The sequence below is a fragment of the Rhipicephalus microplus genome, chromosome 5 (assembly GCF_043290135.1).
Source record: "Rhipicephalus microplus isolate Deutch F79 chromosome 5, USDA_Rmic, whole genome shotgun sequence".
Lineage (NCBI taxonomy): Eukaryota > Metazoa > Arthropoda > Arachnida > Ixodida > Ixodidae > Rhipicephalus > Rhipicephalus microplus.
In genome coordinates, this window is record NC_134704.1 from 201,925,485 (window position 1) to 201,953,085 (window position 27,601).

The following is a 27,601-nucleotide window of genomic DNA, read 5'->3' on the forward strand; positions in this document are numbered from 1 at the left end:
ATCTCGGACGCATAAGCGGCTTTTGGTTATTGACTTTTTGGCTCCAGGGAAGAAAGCTTTCATGCTTTCATGCCATCTTCTGACGCTTTTCATGCCATCTTCTGACGCTGACAAGAGCTCTCGCCGAGTGGTGCCCTATCCTCGGACTTCTGCGAACGTGTCCATCTTTTCTATCTTCTTTTTACTTCCGTCGCTCGCTGTGCCCGCGCCTCGCTCTCTTTTTCCTCTTTCTATATATACCGTTTAATCCTACCCTTTTAACCCTGGTGAACCCCCACCTCTTGTGAGCTACTTTTGAGATATCACGCCTGAAGCAGAGAGTTACGGGCTTACTTTTCTCTTCTTTTTCCTTTAGGAACCACATAAGAAGCATAGAGAGCTGCGTGTCTGCATTCCTTCGACAGAAATTCCTACATTGCTATCTTCTAAAGCCACAGCTTTTAAAAGAAAGGGGTCACGGAAGGGCCACTGCTCATAGTGTGGAAATTTGCTTGTAGTATATGAATGAATGAAGAAACACAATATTTAGAGTACTGAGAGACGTGACTAGCATGCAGTGGTCTTCCCCCACGTAGATGGCAGCGATACAAAAAACTGATCTTTTTCGAAAGCGAACATTTTGAATGTATACGGTGACTGGCACTTTCAGAAATATTTGCATGGCATGAATGTAAACTTGTGCAATTTTTATCGAGGCATGTGCAGTGCAGTTTTAAAGGGGTTACAGCATTGGTGGCAGCGTGCTTTTGAGCTGCGGTGCGCAACGTCGTGTATAAGATTCCCGATCATTGCGCAAAATTCTGGTCGGAGATGAATGAATAAAAATAAACACTTCTTATCCACATGAAAAAAAGTGAAATTTGCCACTGCGTTTTTCAATAACGCAGTGAAAACATATGTGATGTAAAACCCGACCACTCAATTATCATCTGGCACAGTTATCCTATTTAAAAACAATAAAAACTGGCAGTTATTTTGCACAGAAAACGGTAGGAGCTGTACAAAATACAGATGATATACGAAACATCCAGATGGTATACCAAACGTATTTCTGCACTGTTACGCCGAACATATCGCGCATGTTTTCACCCATATTTTTCGCCTTTCTTTTCGTGATGATATCTTTTCCGATGACTGGGACACCATGGGTGTTATTCCTGTTTTTAAGAAAGGGGATCATCTGATTGATGAAAACTACCACCCTGTATCTTTAACTTCCGGTCCATCTAAACTTCATGAGCACATCGTCACACACTACATAATGTCATTTCTTGAAGTAAAAAATTTTTCTGACGCCTTTTCTGCATGGTTTTAAGAAGGCCTCTCGACTATCACCCAGCTCGTCACCACTATTCATGACTTTGCAACAGCACTTGATTTGGGCGACCAAATAGACGCCATATTCTTGGACTTTAGAAAAGCGTTAAACTGTGTCTGTTATGGTAAACTACTCACGAAACTTTAAAACATTGGCCGATCTATTAACATAATTCTGTGGATTCACTCTTACCTCACCAGCAGGAAGCAGTTTGTTCACGTCAAAGCCTGCAGCTCTGGGATTTGCCTGTAACCTCGATAGTTCTCCCGGGTAGCGTCCTAGGCCCTGCCTTCTTTTTCATCTTTATTCTTGATATCATTTCATGAGATGATACCTCTGTCATAGGCCCATAACACTTTGCAGATTATTGCATTCTTTACAAGCTAATTACAAGTGAAAGGAATCAAGAGTGCTTGCAGAACAACCAAAATTCTCTCTCCTGTTGGTTCAATACTTAACCTATTGATTGGAGTGAACAATTTTGAATACTTAGGAGTAAAAAGTACCAATCGACTATCGTGGAGCAACCAAATTGACGATGCCTGTTCCTGCGCCTCTAGAAAATTAGGGTTTCTAGGACACAAACTAAAAAAACGCTCCATCACAAATTAAACTTCTTGCATACGGTACATATATACGACCCCGTATTGATTACGCATGCGTGGCCTGGGACCCATATTTTAAAAAAGACATTTAAAAACTTGAAATGGCCTACAGAAGGTCGGTAAGATTCATTTAAAATGTCTATCACAATCTTGTTTCACCTTCATCACTTATGGCTACAAACAACTATCCACTTTTGAAACAGCGAAGAGCTATCACCAGACTCAAGTTTCTTTTCCTGCTTAAGTTAAATGTCGATCCTTATAAATGCCTATCTCTGTCTTCTTCCTGGCAAACCAGACATAATCATGGTGTGACACCATACTTCGCACGTACTAACCTCTTCAAACACTCCTTCTTTCCACGAACAATTAGTGAATGAAATACATTGCCTACATATGCTTTTCCTGAACATAGCATTCCTGACTGAAAAATTCATGCATCCTTTTGCTTAGCCAACATTATTGACACCATGCTTCATAACGTCATATCATGAGCTCAGATGCGTTGTGTTACTTCGTTGCTTAGGACTGTTTCAAGCAAATCATGCACTTCTTTTCTTTCTTTTTTTAGAATTTTATATTTATTTCACTCTATTTGGTGCGTAATTATTTTTAAGTTATTGCGTAGGATAGTATAAAAATTTGTTGTCAAAACGTGTTCCCTTTGTTTCTACGCTGTTATCTTTCTTCACCCCTTCTGCTTGGTCTACGGACTGCAGTATGTACTAAATCAAGAACCAATATTCAGAACAACAAAATACAAAGTAGTCTCGAACCCTGCCATCGTACTTTGGAGTACCTGTCATGCAGATTACTTCGGTACGATGCTGGCGCGAACCCTGATAATAATTGGGGGGAGTGTTTGTTCACATCACATGGCTTTTGTTCCGTAGCCACAGCCAGCGTCAACAAGATCTCTGCTGCTTGTGAAAGAGCGCGCTTGAAACAGAACAAGAATTACCGACTGCTAAGACATACTTGAACCAGAGCTTGCATTGCGCTGCACAGATCTAAAACGCAGTGTTTTCATCTTGCATCATGGTTGTTTTTCAGCACTTTTAAACACGTCCCACTCTCGAGGAAACACATGCTGCTCTTCAGGACAGCGAACAATGCTAAGCTTTTTTTTAGCTTGAAATATTGGAACAACGGTTGAACGTACCACAAATAAAACCGTTGGAGCCTGTACAAATAAACTTTGTATGACTTTTGCTATTCATCGCCCTCTATATCTACGTACGAATTATTTATATCTATATCTACGCCAGAATTCGTGTATTGAAATGCAGATACCACTGCAACCAGGCACGACCACGTCATTGGGAAAAGAATCACGTCGTCACATCGTAAAAGCTACTGAAAGTGGTTAAGCAGCGATGTCACAACAACAATTGCGAAACAAACCGACGTCATTAGAATGTCGGGAGAATTCTTTCCTCAAAGGTTGCGCGTTCTTTTACAAATAACGATACTAAACAGTCACGGGCAAGATATTTATCTGTTCGTTTATTTACGTTACTGCGAGTCACATGTCGAGATCATATGTAGGCGTATAAATACGCATATGCATAAATTGAGGCGTGATACAAGTACTGCTGTTTTCATTTGTCTAAATACAACAAAGTGCTGTAACAAGCTTACTTATACTGAAATTCATAACAATGCAACATAAATAAAATATGGAACAGAACTATGCAACAAAAATAAAATTTAGAACGAAAAATCTTTGAGGAAACCACAATGTTTTCTGTTGTTAGAGACCAACACTGGTCGTGAATTTCTGTATTTCAGCGATAATCACACACTTAGACGTAAAACCAACTCTACGTTCAAGCAATCAACTCCGCTGCATTTTTCAGCAATTTGTAAGTGTTTGCACGTCGGCATCCCAGATATTTTGTAACATTGCTACAAACGTGAACTACGTTGACATAATGTGCCTTTGGGCTGTTTTCAACTTATAGATTTAGGAGACACCGAAGTAATAAGAAAGCTACACGGCCTAAATAGAACGAAACCATATTGTTTCGTAAACTTCATCACCACTTGACTTGTACTCACCCGCAAGCACAAACGCAGACACGGCGTTCCTTGGTAGGCACCTCGAGTGGACGCCTGTGAAGAAGCGCAGCGTGTTCGCACTGGATGTGAGGTCCCCGAAGCTGAAAGAAGCCCTATCTGCACTCGTCGCCCTTGCTCAGCTTGACGAGCCCCAACCGCAATCTATCGGAAGATTAGCCGTATCGGATAAAAGAGCAGATCACAAAAAAGCCGCGCCACCGAAACCAGCTCAGCCGTCCATACGACGAGACGACCCATGGGGCTCATTCGTCGCCGATGTCAAAAGAGAATGCTCGTACGTACGTTCTAGTACATGCGGGTGCGAAAATGGCTTCGTCAGCGAGATCGGGTTTCCGCCCGAACAGCAATACCGACAATGACCGGGCTTGTGTCTGAGCTAGACTGGCAATACAGATAAAATATGGCCTGCCACTATCTCGGCCAAGCCTATTTCAGTCTACGCAAAGGACGAGCTTGTATCGCTCTGTACTGGTGTGCATCGCTTGAAAGCGGCCATCACAGTGTCGGTCGTACCAACATTTCACAAGTCGTTCAGCAATGTGAATGATTACCAACGTGACCGAGTGTCTAGAGTATCACAAAAAACAATTAAAAAGGGGGCTCACCTTATAATTTTCCAGTTAAAATACACCTACTGTTTTGTGTATGAATATGCAGTTTTTCTGTTTCTGTATGATGACCTCTCGTACATAGTTTAGGTGAACTTGTGTCAAACTTTTTGTTGATGTCTGTTTGCTTCGGATGCAAATATTTTATTTATAGAAATGTACTGTAGAAGGTATGCTATGTCGTTATACAATTCTTTTTACTTCTGCACAAAAATATTTTTAGTTCATTGACTAGGTATGGTGAACTGTGTTCATTCTACATTCAAACAAAAAAACTGTATGCTACGAACATCTTCTACATATTTTCTGTTCCCTGTTTTTGTATACCCGGTACACAACTCCTTTCGTGCAGTACCTCAATCTGAGTTCTCACGCCTCAACAGCGGTCCCCTGCTGACCTTCACCATATTCGCGAGCGCTTTCTACCGGAACATCTTCAGAAGTGTTTACAGGTGGGCATAGATTCAATAGGACAAGTTCTCATAATTAATTATTCACTCACGCCACCAAAACATAACATGTGCTGTATGCCGCTGCGCCCGTCACTCCTTCATATCGATGCAGTGCCTATGAGCACGTATCAAGCAAGTGAGCATCGATGTGTCGAGTGGCGCGATAGCAGCCCTCTCCAGTTTATCGGGTGTTTTTGCACGAATAAATAAAACACGTACACAAACACCCCAGAAACTGGAAGGGGCAATGGCTGCCATCATCGCTAAACTTCTGGGGCATTTGACGCATAATTGTACGGTTTTCAGTTTGACCTCTAACAACGGCAATTAGTTTTATTTTTTTAATGCAAAGCATTTCTGAACAAACTTCGATGACATCAGCTCTATCTATCTATCTATCTATCTATCTATCTATCTATCTATCTATCTATCTATCTATGCGCTTACGACTTTCAGCTGTCCTGGCCGTTTCGATGATGGGACTTATACCAAAATTTTTATGGCACAACACGATTGTGTGACGAGCCTAAGTGACTAGTCATAACATGAAAATCACGACACGTTTATGATGAATGTCATAATTTACTTCTCATGGCACAGAACTCTAGCATGTACATGACCGCGAACAAACTATGGCTTACAGATGTGGCAGTCCAGTTTCCCTCAGGTGTTAAATAAATTTAATCTAACGACAGACAGCTTGTGTCTACTTTCAAGCAATGAATTGCAATTGTTTCTTGTATACTTGCCCGATATTGCTTGATGCCTGACTTTTTAGATATTATTTCGCATGTACCAACCATCTTACTTGTATTTATGAAGAATTGTTACTGTTGTTACGTTTTCTGCACAAGTTTTGTTTGTTTGCTCCAAAAGTATCTGCTATATATTACCACTAGTACAAGTTCTGAAAGTATTATTTCCACATATGCTGGCATGCTTGTATGTGCCGCTGTTCAAAAGGGGACAAAGATGCGTGTGCAGAGAAAAACAATAGTCATACTGTCTTTTAATTCTATATTTTTTTCAGCCCAAAATTACGTTTTGTTTGAAAAACCAATAGCCTTTTAGTTAAGACCCTGCCGCCCGGTTCTTGGCCGATCCCCCTTTGTGGGTGTGCGCCAGAGTATCAAGGATCATCATCATCTTCATACTGCCGTTGTTCGAATCAGTTTGACGTCCTTGTGTGCCATTATCTGCAGCTTACAGTTACGTTGTAACGTGACACTGGTGGAGGCGCTGGGTAATAGTCTATGCACTGTTACCACGAGGAAGATCTCGGTCCCAAAATCGACGCCTTAGTAGAAACAGCCCACCTTCGACGCCGTAAGCGGCAACTAGGCCTACCACACGAATTCAGCCCTCTTTCGGAACGCTCCAGAACCATGACATATGCGACAACTGCAAACCAGACTGAACAGACCACGACTTTGCCAGCACCATGGTTACCAGCCTCTCGAACGCCAAAGCCCTTCTATGGGGAGCCCTAGGAAGACGTTGAAGACTGGCTGGACCAATACGATCGAGTCGCCATCGCCAACGAGAGGGACGAGCACCGGAAACTGCGGTACGTCTATTTCTACCTGGAGGATTCGGCGCGTATTTGGTTCGAGAATTACGAGGCCGCCCTGACAACCTGGCCGGTGTTTTGCACTCAGCTGCAGAACACGTTGGTAGCGCCGACCGGAAAGAACAAGCCGAACGTCTCCTCAATACTCGCAATGAAATACCCAATGAAAGCGTGGCCATGTTCGTTGAGGAGATGTCTCGTCTGTTCCGTCGAGCGGATTCTGCAATGACGGAAGACAAAAAGGTACGCATTCTGATGCGGGGTGTCAAGGAGCAGCTGTTTGCCGGACTTGTACGAAACCCACCAGCTACCGTGGCAGCATTCCTCCGTGATGCGACGACAATGGAGCGAATGCTAAGACAGCGGTCTTCGCAGTATGAGCGGTCCGACAACCTTGCATGTCTGTCAGCACCCTTGGTAACACCCGATGTCACGAGCGTGAGAGACCTTGCTGAGGTAGTCCGTAGCATTGTACGCGACGAGCTGCAAAAGCTTGACGCAGTGCCTTCACAGCCTCAAGTGGCTGCTCTGACAGACGTCGTCCATGAAGAGGTGCGGCAGCTGGTACGACCATTAGCGCCACCTTCAACCGAAGCTCCTCTGTTAGCGTATGCGGAAGCTGTACGTACTCCTGCACCGACAGCCAGCTATTTCCCCCGACCGACTAGCCTGCAGACGCCACCACACTTCTCGGGCGGGCCACGCTATGAAAACCAACGACCGACTTGCCTGCAGATGCCGCAGTACTTCTCGGGCCCACCACACTACGAGAATCCGCGACCTAATTTGCGGAAATCTAGCGTGTGGCGCGCTTCTGACAATCGGCCACTATGCTACCACTGTGGTTAGCCAGGTCACTTGTACCGGGAGTGATCGTAGAGACAGATGGGCCTACCTGGATTTTGGCCAGACGCTCGTCGGCCCAGGGACGGCGAACGACCCCGCGCCATCGCAGAATACTTGGCAAGTCTACCGTCTCCGAGTCTCAAGTGACGCCAATCACGCTCTCCGTCTGCTCGGCGCTCTACGTCCGCGATTCAATACTCCACTTTTGCCGATGTTGTCGTGGGACGATCCGCTAGGTCCTCAAGCCCACGCCGGAGAAACTAGAATCAGCGGCCTCTGGGGTGGGACCATTGTTAAGCTATCATCGAAACAGCCTCCTCCGACTCATCCACCAACCTTCGGCGATTCCTTTCAGCCGACACCTCACATCGCTGACGAACCCGTTTCTGCTGACATTGCCATCCGTATCGACAACCATCCAGTGACTGCTCTGGTCGACACCGGCGCCGACTACTCAGTTATCAGCGCTGAACTTGTGGCTGAACTCAGGAAAGTCACGACTCCTTGGGGGCATGGACCAAACCTTCGGACAGCCGGTGGTCATCTCTTGACACCAATCTGGAGATGCACCGCAAGGCTGCAAATCTGTGAGTCGACGTTCATTGCTTCTTTCGTTGTGCTTCCCGAATGCTCCCGCAAAGTTATCCTTGGCATGGCTTTCCTTCGTGAGCACGGCGCTGTTATAAATCTTCGAGACTGCCTCGTAACGTTTGCTGACGACTATGGCCCGAAGCCTAGAGATACCAATGCGCAGAAGACTGCGCTTCGCATTGTCGACGACACCGTCACACTTCCGCCACTCCCCAGTATGTTCGTTACAGTACAGGGCGACATAGACCATGACAGTAGTGGTATCGCTGAAGCCAACCTTTCGGTGCTCTTGTCTCAGCAAATCTGCGTTGCCCGCGGCATAATTCAATTTAAACATGGGATGACTGAGTTGTTGGTCACCAATTTTAGTGGAGCATACCAACATTTGGCCAAGCGAACAACTATCGCTCATTTCAAATCCATTGACAATGAAGCGTGTACAACAATAACCCCAATTTCTGCAGCCGTTGAAAGTGACACCACGGTAGCCGATGCAGTCGATGTCAATCCGAAGCTGTCATGTGCGCAGAAAGAGCAAATCCGCATGTTAAGCGACTGTTTCGCGTCTACATTTAAGATAAAACAAACGCCAACCGTAAAGCACCGCATTGTCACTGACCATTCTGAGTGACCCATACGTCAGCACGCCTACCGAGTATCACAAAAGGAACAAGAGGCTATACGTTCTCAAGTGAAGCAGATGCTCGAAGATGGCGTTATCCAACCCTCGAACAGTCCATGGTCGTCCCCCGTCGTACTAGTAAAAAAGAAGGATGGCACTCTCCGATTTTGCGTCGATTACCGCAAACTCAACAAAGTCACAAAGAAAGACGTTTATCCGCTTCTGCGCAACGACGACTCACTAGACCGCCTTCGACGCGCCCGATAATTCTCCTCTATGGATTTACGCAGTGGCTACTGGCAGATCAAAGTTGATGAACGCGACCGAGAGAAAACAGCATTCATAACGCCTGATGGTCTGTACGAATTCAAGGTGCTGCCCTTCGGTCTGTGTTCTGCCCCTGCGACATTCCAGAGGATGATGAATACAGTGCTCTCCGGTCTCAAGTGGGAAGCATGCCTTGTTTACTTAGACGACGTCGTTGCCTTCTCCCGAACGTTTGAGCAGCATTTGCAGCGACTTGGATCTGTGTTTGCTGCAATTCGCACGGCAGGCCTATCACTGAAACCAGAGAAATGTCATTTTGGTTACAACAAATTAAAGTTCCTCGGTCACCTTCTTAGCCCTGATGGTATTCGGCAGGACCCAGACAAAACATTGGCTGTCACAGATTTTCCACCACCTACCAACAAACGTTATGTGCGTCGATTTTTAGGCCTCTGCGCATACTACAGACGCTTTGTGCAAAATTTCGCAAACATTTCCGAACCCCTCACTCGTCTGACAAAAGACGACGTTCCCTTCGTGTGAGGCCTTGAGCCAACACGAGCTTTCTCCGAGCTCCAGCAGCGTCTCCAGTCTGAGCCCTTATTTAAACACTACGACGAATATGCCGACACTGAACTACACACAGACGCCAGTAACATCGGCCTTGTTTCAGACCTCATCCAGTGGCAAAGAGGCGTCGAACGCCCTATTGCTTATGCGAGTCGGATTTCATCATCTGCGGAGGCGAATTACACAACAACTGAAAAGGAGTGCCTAGCTGTTGTCTGGGCAATAGCTAAACTTCAGACTGTACCTGTATGGTCGCCCGTTCAGAGTTATTAACGGTCATCATGCGCTCTGCTGGTTGGCGAACCTTAAAGACTCTTCCGGACGTCTGGCCAGGTGGAGCTTACGCCTTCAGGAGTTCGATTTGACAGCCGTGTACAAGTCTGGCCGGAAGCATACTGACGCGGACTGCCTTTCCCGAGCTCCTCTTAAGACAGCGTCAGGTGATCACGATCTCGACGGCCGTTTTCTCTGCGCTGTTAGTGTATCCGACTTGGCTGAACAGCAGAAGAACGATTCCGAGCTTCAACAATTCATCGAATATCTCGAAGGCCGTACGCCGCATCCACCACCAGCATTCGCCCGCTCGTCATCATCGTTCTGCGTCCGCAGAAATATCCTCTATAAAAGAAACTTCGACCCTTACGCGATTGAGTACCTGCTCGTTGTCCCGCCAGCGTTACGAGCCGATGTCTTGTCCGCCTGTCACGATGAGCCTTCCTCAGGCCATTTGGGATTCACACGTACGTTGGCCCGGATTCGCCAACACTACTACTGGCCTAAGCTCAGTCGAGACGCGAAGCATTACGTGAAGACGTGTCACGAGTGCCAGCGCCGTAAAGCACCACATCAGCGCCCATCCGGCTTTTTTAAGCCCGTTGCTTCTCCGACACAACCGTTTCAACAAATTGGCATGGATCTACTCGGACCTTTTCCCAAGTCTCGTGACGGCAACCGCTGGATTGTAGTCGCTACTGATTACATGACGCGCTACTGCGAAATGAAGGCATTACAACGTGGCACCGCCATTGAGACTGCCCACTTTTTTATGAAAAACATCGTCCTCCGACATGGAGCACCAGTAGTTGTCATAACGTATCGTGGAACAGCTTTTACCGCCTGGATGATACAAGATGTCATGCAGCTTAGCGGCACAATACATCGAAAAACTACTGCATACCACCCACAAAGCAACGGCCTTACAAAGCGACTGAACAAGACGATCGCCGACATGCTATCCAGGTACGTTAACTAAGACCACAAAAACTTGGATGATATCCTCCCTTACGTCACGTTCGCTTACAACACCGCTGTGCAAGAAATAACTGGATTCACACCGTTCCGGTTGCTTCACGGCAGGGAGGTCACTACAATGCTGGATGCCATGCTTCTACCAGACAGACATCAGATTAGTGTCAAGACGAAGGAATTTATCAGACTGGCAGACGCGGCTCGTAAGCTTGCAGTCGAACGAATCCATAAGCAACAATGCATCGACTCGCTGCGGTACAACGCTCGTCGTCGCGATATCTCTTACCAACCCGGAGAACAAGTATGGTTGTGGACTCTCATTCGGCAACTGGGCTGGTTGAAAAAGTTGTTACGCTGCTGTTTGGTCCCTATAGATTTCTCCGTCGTCTCAGCGAAGTGAACTACGAGGTTCTTGACGAGGACATGGCTCGTCAATCCCGCCATTCACAACAGCCACACGTCGTCCATGTTTCGAGGATGAAACCATTTTACCAACGCTGACTATTCATCACACTCCCTGGAGTAGACTTACAGTGATTGTGAACACCCCCTTGGGTACTGCTTATTGTACGTGTTTTCATCTGGCAATTATATTATGACATCGAGACGATGTCGTTTGGGAAAGGGGGTAATGCCACCAGTACAATTTCTGAAAGTATTATTTCCACAGATGCTGGCATGCTTGTATGTTCCGCTGTTCAGAAGAGCACAAAGATGCGCGTGCAGAGAAAAACAATAGTCATACTGCCGTTTTTCCAATCAGTTTGACGTCCTTGTGTGCCATTTTTTGCAGCTTACAGTTACGTTGTAACGTGACAATATGTATCTTCTAATTAACATTGTTTGGCAAATAAATGACCATTTCAGTATATTCCTTTCATTTGCTTCTACTAAGTGTTCATTAAAGTTTATAGCTGGGCGAGTTGGTGCCTAATTCTGGGTAAACTGGTGTGTGGAAATACAGACAATGAAAGCGGAAAAGAAGAGGCAGGGAGGAGCGTCTTTTCTGTTTTGTTGTCGTTGTCTGTATTTGCGCACACCAGTTTACTCAGAGTGCTAAGTGCCCTCTGGTAGGTAATGAGAAGTGCGGTCAGTCAAGCTACATATTCGCTGCTTTTTTCCCACCTTCCATACCACATCTCGAAATTTCGTACTTTGTTTGGCAAAATAAACCAAACTTCAAACTTCAATGCCCTCGCTGCTCTTGTGGTAATCTCGTTCACATATTATATTCAAAAACTGGTATAGTATGGTATGACATGACTATATGGTGAACATAAGCTGCAGCTAACGTGGTCGCTTGGGCGAGCTGGTACGACATGATTCACTTAAAAAACAGAGCCAATAACGAGGGACAAGAGAAAGAAGGAGACAGACAGCGGCACTGACTTACAACAAGAATTTATTTGCTAGAACCGCACAATATATACTTGGGCAGCATCTGACAAAAAAGAGAAATACAAAACAAACAAAACAGAATCCACCTAACAACCACGTAGTCATCTCCACAACGCACCATGAACAACACGTGTGCTAACGTTTCGAAGGAAATCTATTTCTTTTAGTGATAGCGCAATCGAAGGCCTGCTGACACATGCACTGCCCAGCCTTTCTATTTCTGAAGCCTCGTAAATTTCACGTAACCTCTGGTCCCGATGACGCCTAATGACAGAACACCGCTGAAAATCAGGGACACAACCGCAGTCCCGGCAATGAATGCGAGATGGCCTGAAACTGTAAAGGAGACGTTGTAAGCGTGCTCCTTCAGCCGCTATTTTAAACACCTGCCTGTTTGGCCGATGTACCACTTTCTGCAAGACAGGGGTAGAGAGTACACCACCCCTTCAATTCATGGAACGTACTTCTTCCGATGCTTGATATTGCAGCCTCGCTCACCCCTCGAACCAGGATTCACGGCCCTGCACAACCTAGCCAGTTTTTCTGCAGATAAGGAGGGAGGTTTTGTTAATATTCCGAATGAAATCTATAAGAAAAAAGCAGGTGAAGCGCTTTTGTCTGTTTTTCAACCCCAAGCTAATGTGTCGCTTTCGAAGGTTAAAACCTATGCAAAAAGTCTCTGTAAAAGATTGAATCTTGATGGTTTGGCGAAGAAAATGGATGGCGAGAAAAACCTTAGCATGGAAATTTTCTTTAACGCGAAAACGCACAAAGTTAACTGTCCTTTCCGTGTTATAGTATCAGAGGCCAACTCGTGGCAAAAAATACTGGCACAATTTCTTCAGGGTAAACTGATGTTATTGAGCATCGGCGATCCATTCCTAGCTAAAAAATCCGATCATGTGGTTTTCGTGCTGAAAGATAACAAAGTTTATGGCTACCAGGCATGCTCAATAGATATTAAAGATCTGTACTACTCTTTGCCACACAGTGAGCTTCTAGCTTGCATTCGCGGGTGCATTGAGAGTTTTGGCGTTGTGAATTATCAGAATGCAGTAGGCATATCTGGTAAAGGTTTTATGGAACTGCTAGAGTATCACCTGAGGTCGACATTTGCAGAGTGGGACGATCATATTTACTTGCAACCTCAAGGGGTGTGCATAGGATCATGCCTTGCGCCCATTTTGAGTGATTTATTTTTAGCCAGCTGTGATCGTGCTATTCAGAATTGCTTGGGATCCACATCTGTTAAGAGAGTATTCCGCTATGTTGACAATTTCCTTGTGTTGTTTCAAGCTGGAACCTCGTCGGACGGTTCGCCTCTGACTAGTATTTTAGAAATTTTCAGTAAGTGCCTTTCTCCGCTTGTTATAACACATGAAGTTCCGGACAGAGGAGCCATCGGGTTTCTAGATTTGATGTTAACATTGGGTCCTTCCCACGTGTGTTGGGCCTATGAGCCACGCGCTAACAAGCCAATCCTCCCTTTTGGTTCAGCGCATTCGAAAGTGGTGAAGCGCGCTATTGCTAAGACTAGCTACACAAACCCTCTGCGAAAGTCCTGCTGTCACACAATTCAGTCCAGCTTTAATCATCAAACTAAACGCCTTACAGAAGCTGGTTTCCCGATGTACGTTTTGACCGCATTGGCTGAGTGTCTACTCCGAGAAATCAGAACGAGCCCAGACAATAATGCTCAAACCCGTACAAAGGATAAGGGACGGGAGAAACGAAACTTTGTCATTATTCCCTATATCCACGGCGTCACCCACAATCTCGAAAAAGTGGCCAGCAGGTGCGACATTGACCTAGTTTTTTCTGCCCCAGAAAAACTGGCTAGGTTGTGCAGAGCCGTGAATCTTGGTTCGAGGGGTGAGCGAGGCTGCAATATCAAGCATCGGAAGAAGTACGCTCCATGCATTGAAGGGGTGGTGCACTCTCTACCCCTATCCTGCGGAAAATGGTACATCGGCCAAACAGGCAGGTGTTTAAATGAGCGGCTGAAAGAGCACGCTTACAACATCTCCTCTACAGTTTCGGGCCATCTCGGCATTCATTGCCGGGACTGCGGTTGTGTCCCTGATTTTCAGCTTTGTACTGTCATTAGGCGTCATCGGGACCAGAGGGTACGTGAAATTCACGAGGCTTCAGAAATAGAAAGGCTGGGCAGTGCATGTGTCAGCAGGCCTTCGATTGCGCTATCACTAAAAGAAATAGATTTCCTTCGAAACGTTAGCACACGTGTTGTTCATGGTGCGTTGTGGAGATGACTACGTGGTTCTTAGGTGGATTCTGTTTTGTTTGTTTTGTATTTCTCTTTTTCGTCAGATGCTGCTCAAGTATATATTGTGCGGTTCTAGCAAATAAATTCTTGTTGTAAGTCAGTGCCGCTGTCTGTCTCCTTCTTTCTCTTGTCCCTCGTTATTGGCGCTGTTTTTAAGTGAATAAGCTGCAGGCCCTATTGTGGAAACCATGATATGCATCTCATGTGACTGCATGTCATACGCTCATAATGCATTCGCGGTCATTTCGCTAGGTTCACATGGGCCATATTTGGTAATAGTGGACGTGAATGTATGAAGAAAAATAAGACTGGTGCAAGTGCGATAATTATCACATGCGTGTCATGTAACAACACGACTATATTCCATGCTCAAGATGCGCTCGCGGCCGTTTAGCTAGCTTCATATCTACGAAATATAGTAAAACGTGGCGCAAATGGACGACGAAGGTAAATGACTGGTGCGAACATGACAATCGTGCCATAAGTCTATGTTTATTTATTTATTTACCTCTTTATTTATTTACGTATTTATTTATTTATAACTAGCAACTCTTTAGTCGCCAATGCAGGTGGGGTTACAGTACAATGATGGTTTGTATAATTTACAAAATATTGTGATGTTACAAGTACAAAATAATGATGTACATGATCATGAACAAAATACCCGATTAGTAATAAAACCTGACTTACTGATTGGAAATAGCAAAGCACACAATCACCAAAGAAGCAATACAATGAACATTCAACAATAAGCATTAATTATTCAGTAAAAAAGAAGCATACCTAGCGATCACAAGAAGGGAACAATAGCCGTCAAAAAAGAATCAGGCGTTCGCATGTTTTCCGACTCTTGTGGTAGCCCGTTCCACTCAGCTATCCTCCTTGGAAAAAAAAACCTCATACGCATTTGTTTTGCATAAGGTACTAATATAGACTTGTTCTGCTTTGTCCGGGGTCGTGACCTATTAAATTCATGTATTCCTGGAAACCTAGTTGATTGGTGTTGTTAACGATGTCTAACATCACCTTGAGACGGTGCAGAGAGAGAGAGAAACAACTTTATTTTAGACATAGCAAGGTTGGTAAACTTAATTTGCCGGTGGTTCGAAGGGTGGTGGCCAAAAGCTTGACACGGCCGTTTCGGCCCAGTTAACCACTTCTGCCTGAATACGGTAGTCAGCTGACGACAGGAGCGACTCCCACCCCTCGAGGGAGGAAGCTGGCAGTATTGTTCTTGGTGGGGGGTTACCCTCGCGCTCCTAAAGATTGTGACTTTGGGTAGCCTTCACGCATCTGCAATGTCGGCAGTTTGGCGTAGTCTCTTCTGGATAACTTTTAGGCAGCCGATGAGGGCTAGGCAAAGAATCTGTTTGGATTTACCCCCAGATCGTGGCCTGTTAACTTGACATATCTGCCTGCGGGGCCGCGTATGACTTGCGATTCTCTCGGTAATACGCTGTTTGTGTTATACGTGGTGATCCCTTCCTGCGGGAAGCCCAGAGTGGAGGGGTCTGCGTCCCGGTTGATTAAACCTCGGACTACTCTGTGGGGCGCCTCATTCCCTGGATTCCCCACGTGAGTGGGCACCCATATAAGTTGTATTTTATTGTCTCGTTTCTTTTTTGTTGATAATGTTGGCCGCGATCAGCCCAACACAGCCCATCGTAAAATTCATGAGCGCTCTTTTCGAATCTCGCAGGATGGAATTTTATAGCTGGAATTGGGGTGACCAGCGCGATTGCGGCTGCTTCTGCTTTTAATGCTGAGGTAGTTTTTACGGTGGCTGCAGTAATAAGTTCCCCACTGCCCCTCACCGCGCATATGGATTCGCGGCCAAAGTGGCAGCTGTGTAACCGCTGTGTTCTGCCGTTCTAGCAAGAGGAGCCTTGCCTCGTGCCTACTGCTCCGTGCCGCCTGGCCGCGGACTACCGACGGAAGATATCGACAATCATCTCATCCAGCTAAGTCACATGGAAAAACAGGGCGTGTCTGATCTTCTGACGTCACGCACCACCAGGACACAATAAAACCCCCGGCAACGCATCAACCCTTCGGGATTCGCGGCCAAAGTGGCAGCTGTGTAACCGCTGTGTTCTGCCGTTCTAGGTAGGAATTTTTTCCACTCAAATTTTGTACTGAAAGCTTCTGTGGCCGCTGATCCCCCCACTTTTGTTCCTATGGGTGTCGACGTGTGCACCTATCGGGTGCGCATCGGCAGGTTTTTTGCATGTCGCTCGCTACAGTGCCTATCTCAGAGCCGTTCTGCCCCCGGAACGAATTTAATCAGCGTTCTCAGTGCAAGGCCCTTGACACTATTGCTGTTCACGTGCTTGGCATTGCTGCTGCTTTGTGCAGGTGACGTTGAATCGAACCCAGGGCCTAAGATCGAGGACGTTCTAACTTTGTTAAAGAACTGCCATGAAGAAACTACGACTAACCTTAACGCAATCAAACAAAAAATCGGCAGCATTGAGGCCCGTTTGACTGATATCGAAAAAACTGTGACCAATCTATCGGAATTCCAAAAAACGTTTGACGTAGTGGCTGATTCTGTGCAGGAAGTTAAGGCGAGTGTTTGTGAAACAAATGAAGGTCTTGCGGATGTCGTTGATGACATGAACAACCGAATGAGGCGTAACAATCTTATCATTAAAGGCCTTCCGGAAGACGAAAATGAAGGATATGCACAATCGGAACGTGTTGTCAAAGCGTTTCTTTCAACTCACCTTGAAATCGTAGATGGAGACATTGAGAGAGCCCATAGACTTGGGAAACCCCGGCCTGACTTTCACCGTCCCATTATTGTTAAGTTTCTTAACTTTAAATCAAAACTGGAAGCCCTTAGTAACGACTCGAAATTGAAAGATCTTAAAGGGCTCAAAGTCTGGCTAGAAAAAGATTTTTCACCCAAAGTACAGCTAGCCCGAAAAAAGCTGCGCGATTTCGCGAAATCGAACAGAAAAAGCACCGAGAAATACACAGTGCGCTTTAATAAACTGCACATGCACAACTCCACTTTTTGTTATGATGCTGCAAATGACTGCATTGTCAAGGTAGCCTCAACGAAAGCGCCCGCCCCACAATGAACTTCTAAAGGGCCTCTTTACAAAACTAAGTCAAGCAAACCCTTATCCTTACTCGTAGCAAATTTTCGTAGCATCTATGGCAAAATTGACGCCCTAAATGCTATTTTGTTCACGTGTTCGGCTGATATATTTGTGGGCAGCGAAACATGGCTATCTGAAGACGTTCCAAACATTGACCTAACACTTCCCTCGTCATTTGCGCTCTTCCGCAAAGACAGCGCGGGCTGCCGAGGGGGAGGAGTTATAATCGGTGTGAAATCTGGTTTTCACCCATCTCTTATTTCCATTCCCTGCCCTCTTGAAATCGTTTGGGTTTCTTGCTATTTTGAACATGTTCACTGGGTCATCGGTGCCTGCTACCAGCCACCTGATAGCCGGCAGGATTTCGTAGAAATTCCTAATGATTCGATCGATTCCATTTTCCTCAAGTTCCCGAGTTGTCTGTTAATTCTTGCCGGTGACTTTAATTATCCTGATATTGACTGGGCCTCCCTAACCGTTCATGCTCAACGCAATCGCCATGAACAACTAAGCTTTCTGCGCTTACTTCATTTTCATAATCTCGAACAACTCGTACATGAACCGACGCATGGCGACTACATACTATATCTTGTCCTCACAAATAACCCACAGCTCGCTAAAACAAACATACTGGAGAAAATCAGTGACCATAACGCCGTACATTGCTCGTTGTCATTACCACGTGCCGACAAATCTAAAGTGAAGAAACGTATCTTTAACTGCAGCCGAACAAACACTGAAAAACTAAACGGTTTGTTGCAGAGCTTCTCTGAAGACTTTGAACACAACTTTGCACATCGTTCAGTACAGCATAACTGGTGTTTGTTCCGCGATAAACTAAAGGAAGTGGAAGAATTGTGTGTACCTAAACTATCAATAAGCGAAAAAGTAAATGACCCTTGGTTTACTCGCGAAGTAAAAAGAAGCTTAAATAAAAAGAAAAGAGCCTACCAGAAAGCCACTAAAACGAGCGACCCCCACAACTGGCTTAAATACAAGAGTACATCCAGCGCGTGCGCGGATGCAATTCGCAAGGCCAAAAATGAATTTTGCAATTGCACGCTCCCAAATCTTTTAGAAACAGACCCTAAAAAATTTTGGAATGTTAATAATTCAAAGAACAACAACTCTGCCCCACCCATCACAAGTGAAGATGGCAAGACCTTGCCTGTTGCAGCATGTGCTCAAAAACTGAACACCTACTTCTCTCAAGTTTTCACTGCTGAGCGACCACTAGATAGCTCTCTTGATTTGCCGTCACTAACCGTTCAACACCCGTTTTCCGCTATCGTAATCACTACGCATGGCGTAGCCTGCGCAATAGATCGTTTGGCACTCAAGACTAGCCCCGGACCAGTCGGAATTAGCGCGAAACTTCTAAAATTAACAAGTCCCTTTTCGTCATACTTTCTTTGTTTGATTTTTCAACAATCACTTGATTCAGGATTTATACCAGATGATTGGAAATCAGCGCATGTGACCCCAATTTCTAAGTCTGGTGACAATACAGTTCCCAATAACTACAGGCCAATTTCATTAACATCAATCTGTTGTAAATTACTCGAACACATATTATTCACGCATATAATGAACCACCTTAATCTGAATAAACTACTTCTAAACAGCCAACATGGATTTCGTAAAGATTTATCTTGCCAAACACAACTCTTTGAATTGGTAACTGACCTTCATTCTTCTCTAAACGTGTCCCGTCCTGTTGATGCAATTTTTGTTGATTTCTCGAAAGCCTTTGATCGCGTGCCACATAAACGTCTGTTCCTAAAAATTCGCCAACTCCAACTCGACCAAAACACAACACGATGGCTAGAAGAATTTTTAACCAATCGTTTCCAGACAGTCAAGTTAAACAATTATATTTCTAACCAAACACGTGTTTCATTTGGGTCCCTCAGGGGTCAGTGTTAGGTCCTGATTTTATTCCTGATTTACATCAATGACATAGCATGCAGCCTAAAATCACCAACTCGCTTGTTTGCGGATGATTGCGTAGTGTATAGAGAAATATCTAATCCAGACGATACAATTATCTTACAATCTGATCTTATTAGGCTAGAGGAATGGTGTAGCCGCTGGCAAATGGAAATAAATGTAGAAAAAAACCAAACACTTAATGTTTAGTCCTACCCCCGAGACAGTTCCCGCTAACTACAAAATAAATGATACTCCAATAGATTCAGTTCAATCGTTTAAATATTTAGGTGTGTTCTTTACGGCGAATTTAAAGTGTACGTGCCACATAGAATACATATCTACTAAAGCCCTTAAAAAACTCGGCCTTCTCAAAAGGCGCCTACATTTAGCCACCAAGGAAACCAGGTTTCATGCATATAATTGTCTTATCCGGCCCTCACTAGAATACGGTTCAGTCATATGGCATCCTCAGGGCGCAAACCTAACTAACCTTTCGGAATCTGTCCAGAACAAGGCAACCCGGTTCATCACGTCCTCGTACTCACGTCACCAAAGCGTATCTTCTCTAAAGAATTCACTTCATCTTCCCTCGCTTGCCACGCGCCGAAAGTTGGCTCGACTATTTTTTTTTCATTCGCTGTACCACAGTAGCACGCCGTTTTCCCAGCTTCATATCATTCCACCACCTCATATTTCCGCCCGGATAGACCACACTTTCAAAGTTAAACCAATTTTCGCTAAAACAGAAAGATATAAAAACTCTCCTTTAGTCCTTGCAATCGCAGAATGGAACGCGTTACCTGCTCACATCGCAGAACTGTCCGATTCATCATCTTTTCAACATGCACTCAAAACCTTTCTTGAAGTCCTTTGATGACGCATAAATCTTTATTTTGTTTTTCTTCTATGTTTCTCTCTGTATTTTTTCTTTTTCTTTTTTTTTGCACAGTGTTGTTGAGTGTACTGATCGCGCTTTTTTGTCCTTGTTTACTGTTTTAAAGTGCATTTTGCGTGAACCCCTTTTTTCATTCAATGTAATCTATTGCTGTTTGGCGTTGTTTCTGGATTGCACTTTCAGTTTCTCGATGCAGTAGACATGTATACCATCTCTGCCTTCATTTATGTTCTGTACTGTACTTGTGATCATAACCCCACTCTATCCCTCCCTACGTAATGCCCATTCGGGCCTTTAGGGTATTTAAATAAATACATAAATAAATAAATAAATAAATAAATAAATAAAATATAGTGTAACGGTCTCTCGCTTGTCGAGCGCCGTCAACATACACAACGTTTGGGCGATCCTGAAACTGTTTCGCAAGGTCTTCTGCTCTTGTTTTTCGTCTCTCGTCATGTATTCCTGCCAGCATATTTTTTAGCAGGGGTTTAATTTTAATGTCTGCACGAGTTGCTGCTGGCAGGAGAATCTTGTTGTTGAGCATGCAACTAGAGCGTCATCCGAGACGGTTGAGTATGTGCAAGCCTGCTTTGGTTCGTGAGAGCCTTTCGTCTTGGGCCGTCAGATTCCCTTTTATTAGTTCCTCCACTGTGTTGTGGACACCAAGGCGCAGTAGTTTTTCTGTGGTTGCGTATCTGGGAAGTCCTAGGGCACGTTTATATGTTTGTCTAATTAGAAAGTCAAGTTTTTCTAGATACTTCTTTTTGAGTGTGCAGTAGAGGAATGAGTAGGTGACTCGACTGATTACAAAAGCATGGATTACCTTGGATAGGTTGGATTCCTTCATTTCCTGATTTTACGTTGGCACTCTCCTTAGAAGCATAGTCGTTTGCTGTACGGATGCCTGTAACTTTTTGATAGCGTCTGTGTTATGAGTGTTATGCTGGATGAGCCTTCATAAAACCCTGATTGTGCGAACAGTGGAAACAACGTTCCCATTTACTGCGATATCGATTGCGGAGCGCGCTCCACCGTAGGGGTCATCCTTCTTCTTTTTGGTTCTGATTACTAAGAGCTCAGATTTGTTGGGAGAACAAGTAAGGCACACTTTTTTTACGTACTCCTGTCCCATCCATCACAAGTCTACAGCATTGGCGGCTGTTTGCAACGCGTCACAGATTTGCCCATCTGAGCCTGTGCAGGTCCATATGGTGATATCATCAGCATACTGCGAGTGCCTAATATGTGGGATCTGATCCAAGAGAACAGGCAGGCCACGCATCGTAATGTTAAACAGGAATGGTGATAACACGGCTCCTTGTGGAGTGCCCCGTGTTTCAAGGTTGATTTTGTCGCTTTTTAGGTCGCCAAGGGTTATTTCAGCCGTGCGATCATGCAGAAAAGTTCTGATATAATTGTAAGTTTGACTGCCGACGTCCATTTGGACCAAGTTGTCAAGTACAGCAGCATGGGACAAATTATCAAATGATTTAGTGATATCCAGGCTCAGGATGGTCCTGGTAGCCGCTGTGCATCTAGGGTATATATATCATTGTGAATTTACAGCATTATATCCTGTGCGGATAATTGCTGGTGGAATCCCACCATCGTGGGGGGTAGCAGGTCCCTCGACTCTGCATAAGCTGTTAGTCGTCGTAGAATTGCATGTTTCATTACTTTCCCTAAACATGATGTAAAGGAAATAGGCCGAAGATTTTCCGCACTCAATCTCTCGCCCGGCTTCGGAATAAATATCACTCGAGCACGTTTCCGACTAGGCGGTAGTGTCTCAGACACCCAATGTTTGTTCATAAGGTCAGTAATTGCCGTAATAGACTTATCGTCTAGGTCACGCAATATTTTGTTGGAAATTCGGTCATCTTCTGGGGAAGCCATTGTACGAATACTATTCAAAACAGCGCGCATATCCTCCTCGGTTATATCTCAATCTAGCTCATGGTTAGTATTTCCGGAGTATTCAGGCATTTGTGATGAGTCTGCCTGTGTGTTTACATACCTGTTTTTCAGTTCTTACACTAATTTATAGTTGGAGCCCGTGTATTTGTAAACTAGGTGATGCATTTCATTGCACGACGTGCTTTTAGTCTGCTCAGAATCCAATAAGTGCCTGAGGAGATGCCAGGTGTTTTTAATTCCTAGTTGACCGCTGAGCCTGTCGCATAGCTGATGTCATTGTGTTTGACTAAGTTTTTATGAGTACTCCTCAATGTCCCTGTCAATTTGCGCTAGTCGGCGTTTCAACTTTCAAGTGTACTTTCGGCAAAGCCATCGGCGATGTAAGCTGGCTTGTGCTTCACACAGGTGTACAAGCTTCGAGTCCGGGACGGGGCCGTCGCACTCCACCGGGGTTCCGCATGTAGCCCGTTTAGCATAATCAGTGAGATCGGTAGTCCACTCATTGAGATCTTCGATAGTGATGGTTAATCGCTTGTCTCTCAGGAATCGAAAGACATCCCATTTCATGTGTTCAGTAGTGAATTTTGTTTTTCGCAGCCTTTAGTGGGTACGTTTATGAAAAGCAGATAACGGTCGCTTCCTAAATGTCGTTCAGTGTTTTCCCACGTAACTGCGTAAGCATTTTTAACAAGTGTCAAGTCGGGGGTTGTGTTGCGACTGACGCTATTCCCCATCCTGGTTGGTCGGTCGGGGAGCGTGAATAGAGTAAGACCCAAGTTCCTAATCGTTTTCCATAGTTTAGTACCCTCGCGGTCACATTTGGGGTAGTCCTATTAAGTAAGTTTTGCGGTAAAGTCACCCATTATTATTAGCTGTGAGTGACCCACTATTCTGCTAACTTTTCTTAGAAGTGAAGCAACGTGGGTACTAGTATCTCTGGGTGGACTATACAAATTTAAAACGTATACACTGCTATCTGAGCGTTTGTGGTGGAGAAGTTCTACGAGAGTGTGAGCTATCTTTGGATATTGCAAGTCATGTTGGATTGTCGTCATATTGCGTTTCACCAGTATGGCAGTAGCCGGTTGCTTACCGGCAGTGGTAAATTTGTTGAATGCGGCATATCCAGGCAGTTTCGCAGGATAGCCTGTCTCCTGTAATGCAATTAAATCAGGGGACTGGTCGGTGGATTGGAGGTGAAATCGCAAAGCTGCCTGTTGTTCCGGTAGCTCCTGTAATTCTACTGCCAGAAGAGCGTGCTAGTCGCGTTGGCTATCTTTTCGTGAATATGGCATTGCCCTGACAGATTGGGTCGAGAGCATTTTGGGACTTTTGTGAGCGATAGGCTACGTGGGAGTTGAGGACGGTGTCTGTGATGTGATTACACCGGCCGCAGCTTCACTCTCGGTGAGAGCGGGAAGCGAATCTAAGCGAGCGATAAGGTCAGTGAGAGCCATATCAAGGGCACCGATACTTTCAGTGCGCTATTGGTTTTAAGTTGTTTGCTCCCTAGACATTTTGTCGAATAAAATTTCTAGCCTTTGAATTCGATCATTGATTTGTGAGACGTTCGGGTTGCGGTGGTAATTACGGCTGTTGGTTCGGCAGCCTTACGTTTCCTTCCCCTGACCACGTCTACGTCCATTGTGGCAGTGTTTTCATTTAGCGCGGCACAGGCCACGATCTGTTCGGTACTGTCGTAATAGTGGCGCTAGCGGGAACTTGTTTGCGTTTCAATTGTTTAATTTTATCATTAGCGGCAGCCAATTGTTGTTGCAATAGTTTGACCAGTTCTGCCAACTCCCTCCCCTGTTGGTTTTCGAAGGGTTGTGTCTGCGGCTGTCGCTGCTTGTCCGTCGGCCAAGCAACACTCTTTGCATGTGGGTGGCCGGAAGTCTGTTGTGGTGATCCCGGGTCTTTGACGGGGCCCGCTCCCGATCCCCGTCCGGTAGCACTGGTGCTCCTTCCCCCGAGCGGCGGGAAAGATTCTTGACATTTCTTAATGTCGGTAGTAGTACCCTCGGTCTGGGAGTCGGAAAGGTGCTGAGTTGCTTTGTCGGTGCTCTTGTCGTTTGCTGGAAGCTTCTTTTTGAGGAACCGGTATTTACAGTTGCGACTGCCGGTTAGGTGGCCACCTTTACAAACGACGCACTGCGCAGGGCAAGTAAGTTTTTCGGTGTCGGTAGGTTGTGGGTGGCTTTCGCCACAATGACGACAGTTATCTTGTTTCGGTCTTGGGCACACGTCGGTCCTATGACCAGTTTGTCTGCAATTGAAGCAGGCCTCTACCCGTTCTCTGAAGGGAAATATCAAGAGCGGGAAATGAAGGTAGCGGACATGCTTGGGTAGGGTATAACCAGCGATGGTTAAGACGAAATGTCTGGTCTTTCCCAGTCGCCGAGCGCTTACTATGTCGATAGTTGGATTGCGGGCGCGAAGCTCGTTGAAAATCTGGCCATCACTTTCGAAGGTGTGCGCATTAAAAATTATGCCTCTAACCGAGTTGTCGGGTGCAGGGGCATACACAGCCATGGCACAGGACTGGTCGGCAATTTTCACTTTGATAATCTTAAAGTAAGCCATTGCACGGCTCACATCAGGCGTGCTGACAGTGACAGTGTTGTTGGTTGGGTAAATGCGCATCTAGTCGGTATGAATGACTGTGGGTGAGTCGAACCCCGCAGCGGTGCATAAGGCTTCAGAGAGGCGGGATGGTCCCAGATCGGCTAGGTGTGATGAACCCTGCGGTCGCAGGACTATTTTGCAGTCTTCCGGTGGTAACCGAGGCAGTGGGCGTCGCTTTAGAGCGGGCGGTGGTCGTGCACGGCAAGGAGTAGGCTTGCTGCGTTGGGTGTCGGTGGTCACATTGTCGGCCGCGTCTGAGCTGAGCTCGGGATTAGGACGGCGATATCGGCGTTGCCTAGCAAACGCAGTATGTGCCCACGATCCGTCATTAAGTTCTTCATCAGTTATTTGCGTTCCTGTTACGACAACTTCCATTTTCCTGTCTGGGACACGCTCTGGAAGCGAACGCTGACAGAGAAAGGCGGCCTCTTGTCACATAGAAGTGTGGCAGCTTGAGCTAGTTGTATGGTATGACGATAGTTATAGCGCGAGAACCAAACGATGACACAGACACAAGAAGTCACAGATACAAGATACAAGATGACACAGATAAAAGAAAATTTTCGGGGAATTGAACTTCCAATTAAAAACTGGCATCAGTGCACGAGATTTTCTTGAGCTGGTTTTGCTGTACCTCGCCTTTACTTTTGTTCAAAGGAATGATCGCATTTATCTGCAGAAAAAGGGTGTTTCAATCGGCTAATGCATAGCTCTACTCAGTGATCTCCCATTGGCAAAAAAGGGCAAAAAACGGAAGGAAAAGTTAGAAGGCTCACATGTCGTCAGAGTATTCAGATACGTAGATGATTTCTCGGTTCTTCTAAATTGTAATTCTTCTATGTCCCGCTCGTTTGTGACTCAAACGATAGGTGTGTTCGAAGATTGTTTAAAGCCTCTTGTGTTGACACATGAAATGCCCGAGAATGACAAGTTACGCTTTTTGGATTTAAGACTAGTATTTATCTCACAGCACATCTGTTAATGCTATGAACAACGTGCGCAGAAACCTCTACTTCCTTTTTGTTCCGCTCACAGCAAATTAGTTAAGCGAGGCATAGCACGAATATGTCTTGAGAGTGCCTTAAATAGGTCGGGTGCCCACAATATCTCTGCGAGCTTCAAAGCTCAAGTTGCCCTGCTTAAGGATTCGGTTTTCCCGAGGCGTTTAACGCTTCCGTTGCTGAGACTATCCTGCGGACTAATAAGGCAGAGTAGAGGAAGCGACAGAATCCGAGCAACACGGATACAGAACGTCAAAGAATAGCCGTGATTCCATACAAACACCAGATATCACACAGGCTCAAGAAAATCGAAAAACGTGTTGGAGTTCGTGTCCTGTTCTCGGCACCGTTCAAATTAATCAGCCTCACCAAATCTAGAAACCCCCTGAAAACGCAGTCATCAACGGAAGGCAGAGTTCAACATAAAAACAGGTATGCGGCATGCCCCCGGGAAGCTGTCTATAGGACCCCCCCTTTCATGCGGTGCTTGTTATGTCAGAACGACCGGAAGGTGTCTAAATGATCGGCTGAGAGAACGCGCTAACAATGTTAGAAATGGGAAAGATGGGTTTCTTGCTCAGCACTGCACTGAGTGCAATTGTGTGCCCCTTTTCAAGGACACAGCGACGCTGTACAAGCATAAAGATGAGCGCACCCGAGTCATTGTCGAGGCCGCGCAGATGGCACGCGAACAGGTGCCTCGTATTAGCAAGCCCTCCGCTTCTCTGTCCGAGAAGGAACTGAGGTTCTTCGAAGGTTTCGGTGCGTGCAAGTAGTTATATTATCTTTACTTTTCTGTTTCGTTTTCTTATAGATTTTTCTTTGGCATTTTTCTGTGCTTTCGTTTTTTGTTTTTTTTTTCTCATACTCATGTTCTTCTCTTTGTTGCATATGGTTTTTGTCACATGGTTACTGTCTCCTCTATATGTTCTCGCGTTTTGCGCAATAAAATAAAAGTAAGCGCTCTTGTCTTTTGTGCCTTTCTTTTATCTGTGTCATCGTTTTGTTCTCGTGCTATAACTATCGTCAGGCTTCTTGTCGCAACGACGCCAGAGCTAGGGTAAGCACGGCGGCCTAGCGTAGTCGCGCATGGTGCGTTGTGTTCACAGCAGCAAAACAACGACTTGCAGGTGTGAAGTGGTGATTTCCAGCGGTGCCTGGTGTCGTCTTGGAGCGTTGGGTCACTTTTCAGACATAAAAAAGGGAACTTGTGGCGATGAAGCAAGGCGAAAATGCAGAGTCCATGCGAAACGTGTCCGTGAGCTCTGGCGATCACAGTGCCTCTGAGGTGGTGCAACTTCCGCCGTGAAGACCAGATTGCATGTAAAGTCCTGTTAAGGATACTTGCCTACTGTATTTGTTGTAAATAAAACGAAGCGCTTTCCTTGGAATATCCTCTTTGTGATTGATCTCCCTTTTGGTGTATGAATTCCGGACCACATCTGTGTACTCGAGTAATTGTCTGACAGGTGGTAAAACAGGTGGTTTATACAAAGCCTTCTTTGAATTTATGCGCGAAAACACTCTGGATCAGTTGGTGAGAGAACCTTCCCGTAATGTGGACACTGGTGACATGCTTGATTTTTTACTTTGTGATGCACCGAACATTATTTCAGACATATTTTCTTTGCCTGGCATAAATGATCATAAGGTTATTGTG

The 27,601-nt window shown here is 45.4% G+C and overlaps 1 protein-coding gene and 1 long non-coding RNA gene across 9 annotated transcripts in view; one reads left to right on the plus strand and one right to left on the minus strand.

Annotated features, from left to right (window-relative positions):
• The window catches only part of LOC119173563 (sphingomyelin phosphodiesterase), a 1,093,949-nt gene extending 1,089,657 nt beyond the window's left edge, over positions 1–4,292 (minus strand). For 2 of the 8 annotated variants that reach the window (XM_075896398.1, XM_075896394.1), the window contains exon 1: positions 3,985–4,284. The gene's annotated coding sequence lies outside the window, so the exon portion shown is untranslated. Of the gene's footprint in view, positions 1–3,984 lie in introns of all 8 variants that reach the window. The other 6 variants (XM_075896399.1, XM_075896397.1, XM_075896400.1 and 3 more) reach the window with 6 other exon arrangements.
• A 656-nt stretch (positions 4,293–4,948) lies between these two features.
• Positions 4,949–27,332, plus strand: LOC142817459 (uncharacterized). Its single transcript, XR_012895246.1, has 3 exons — positions 4,949–5,065; positions 16,337–16,567; positions 27,072–27,332. It is a non-coding gene; the product is annotated as an uncharacterized LOC142817459 (long non-coding RNA).
• The last annotated feature ends 269 nt before the right edge of the window (positions 27,333–27,601 follow it).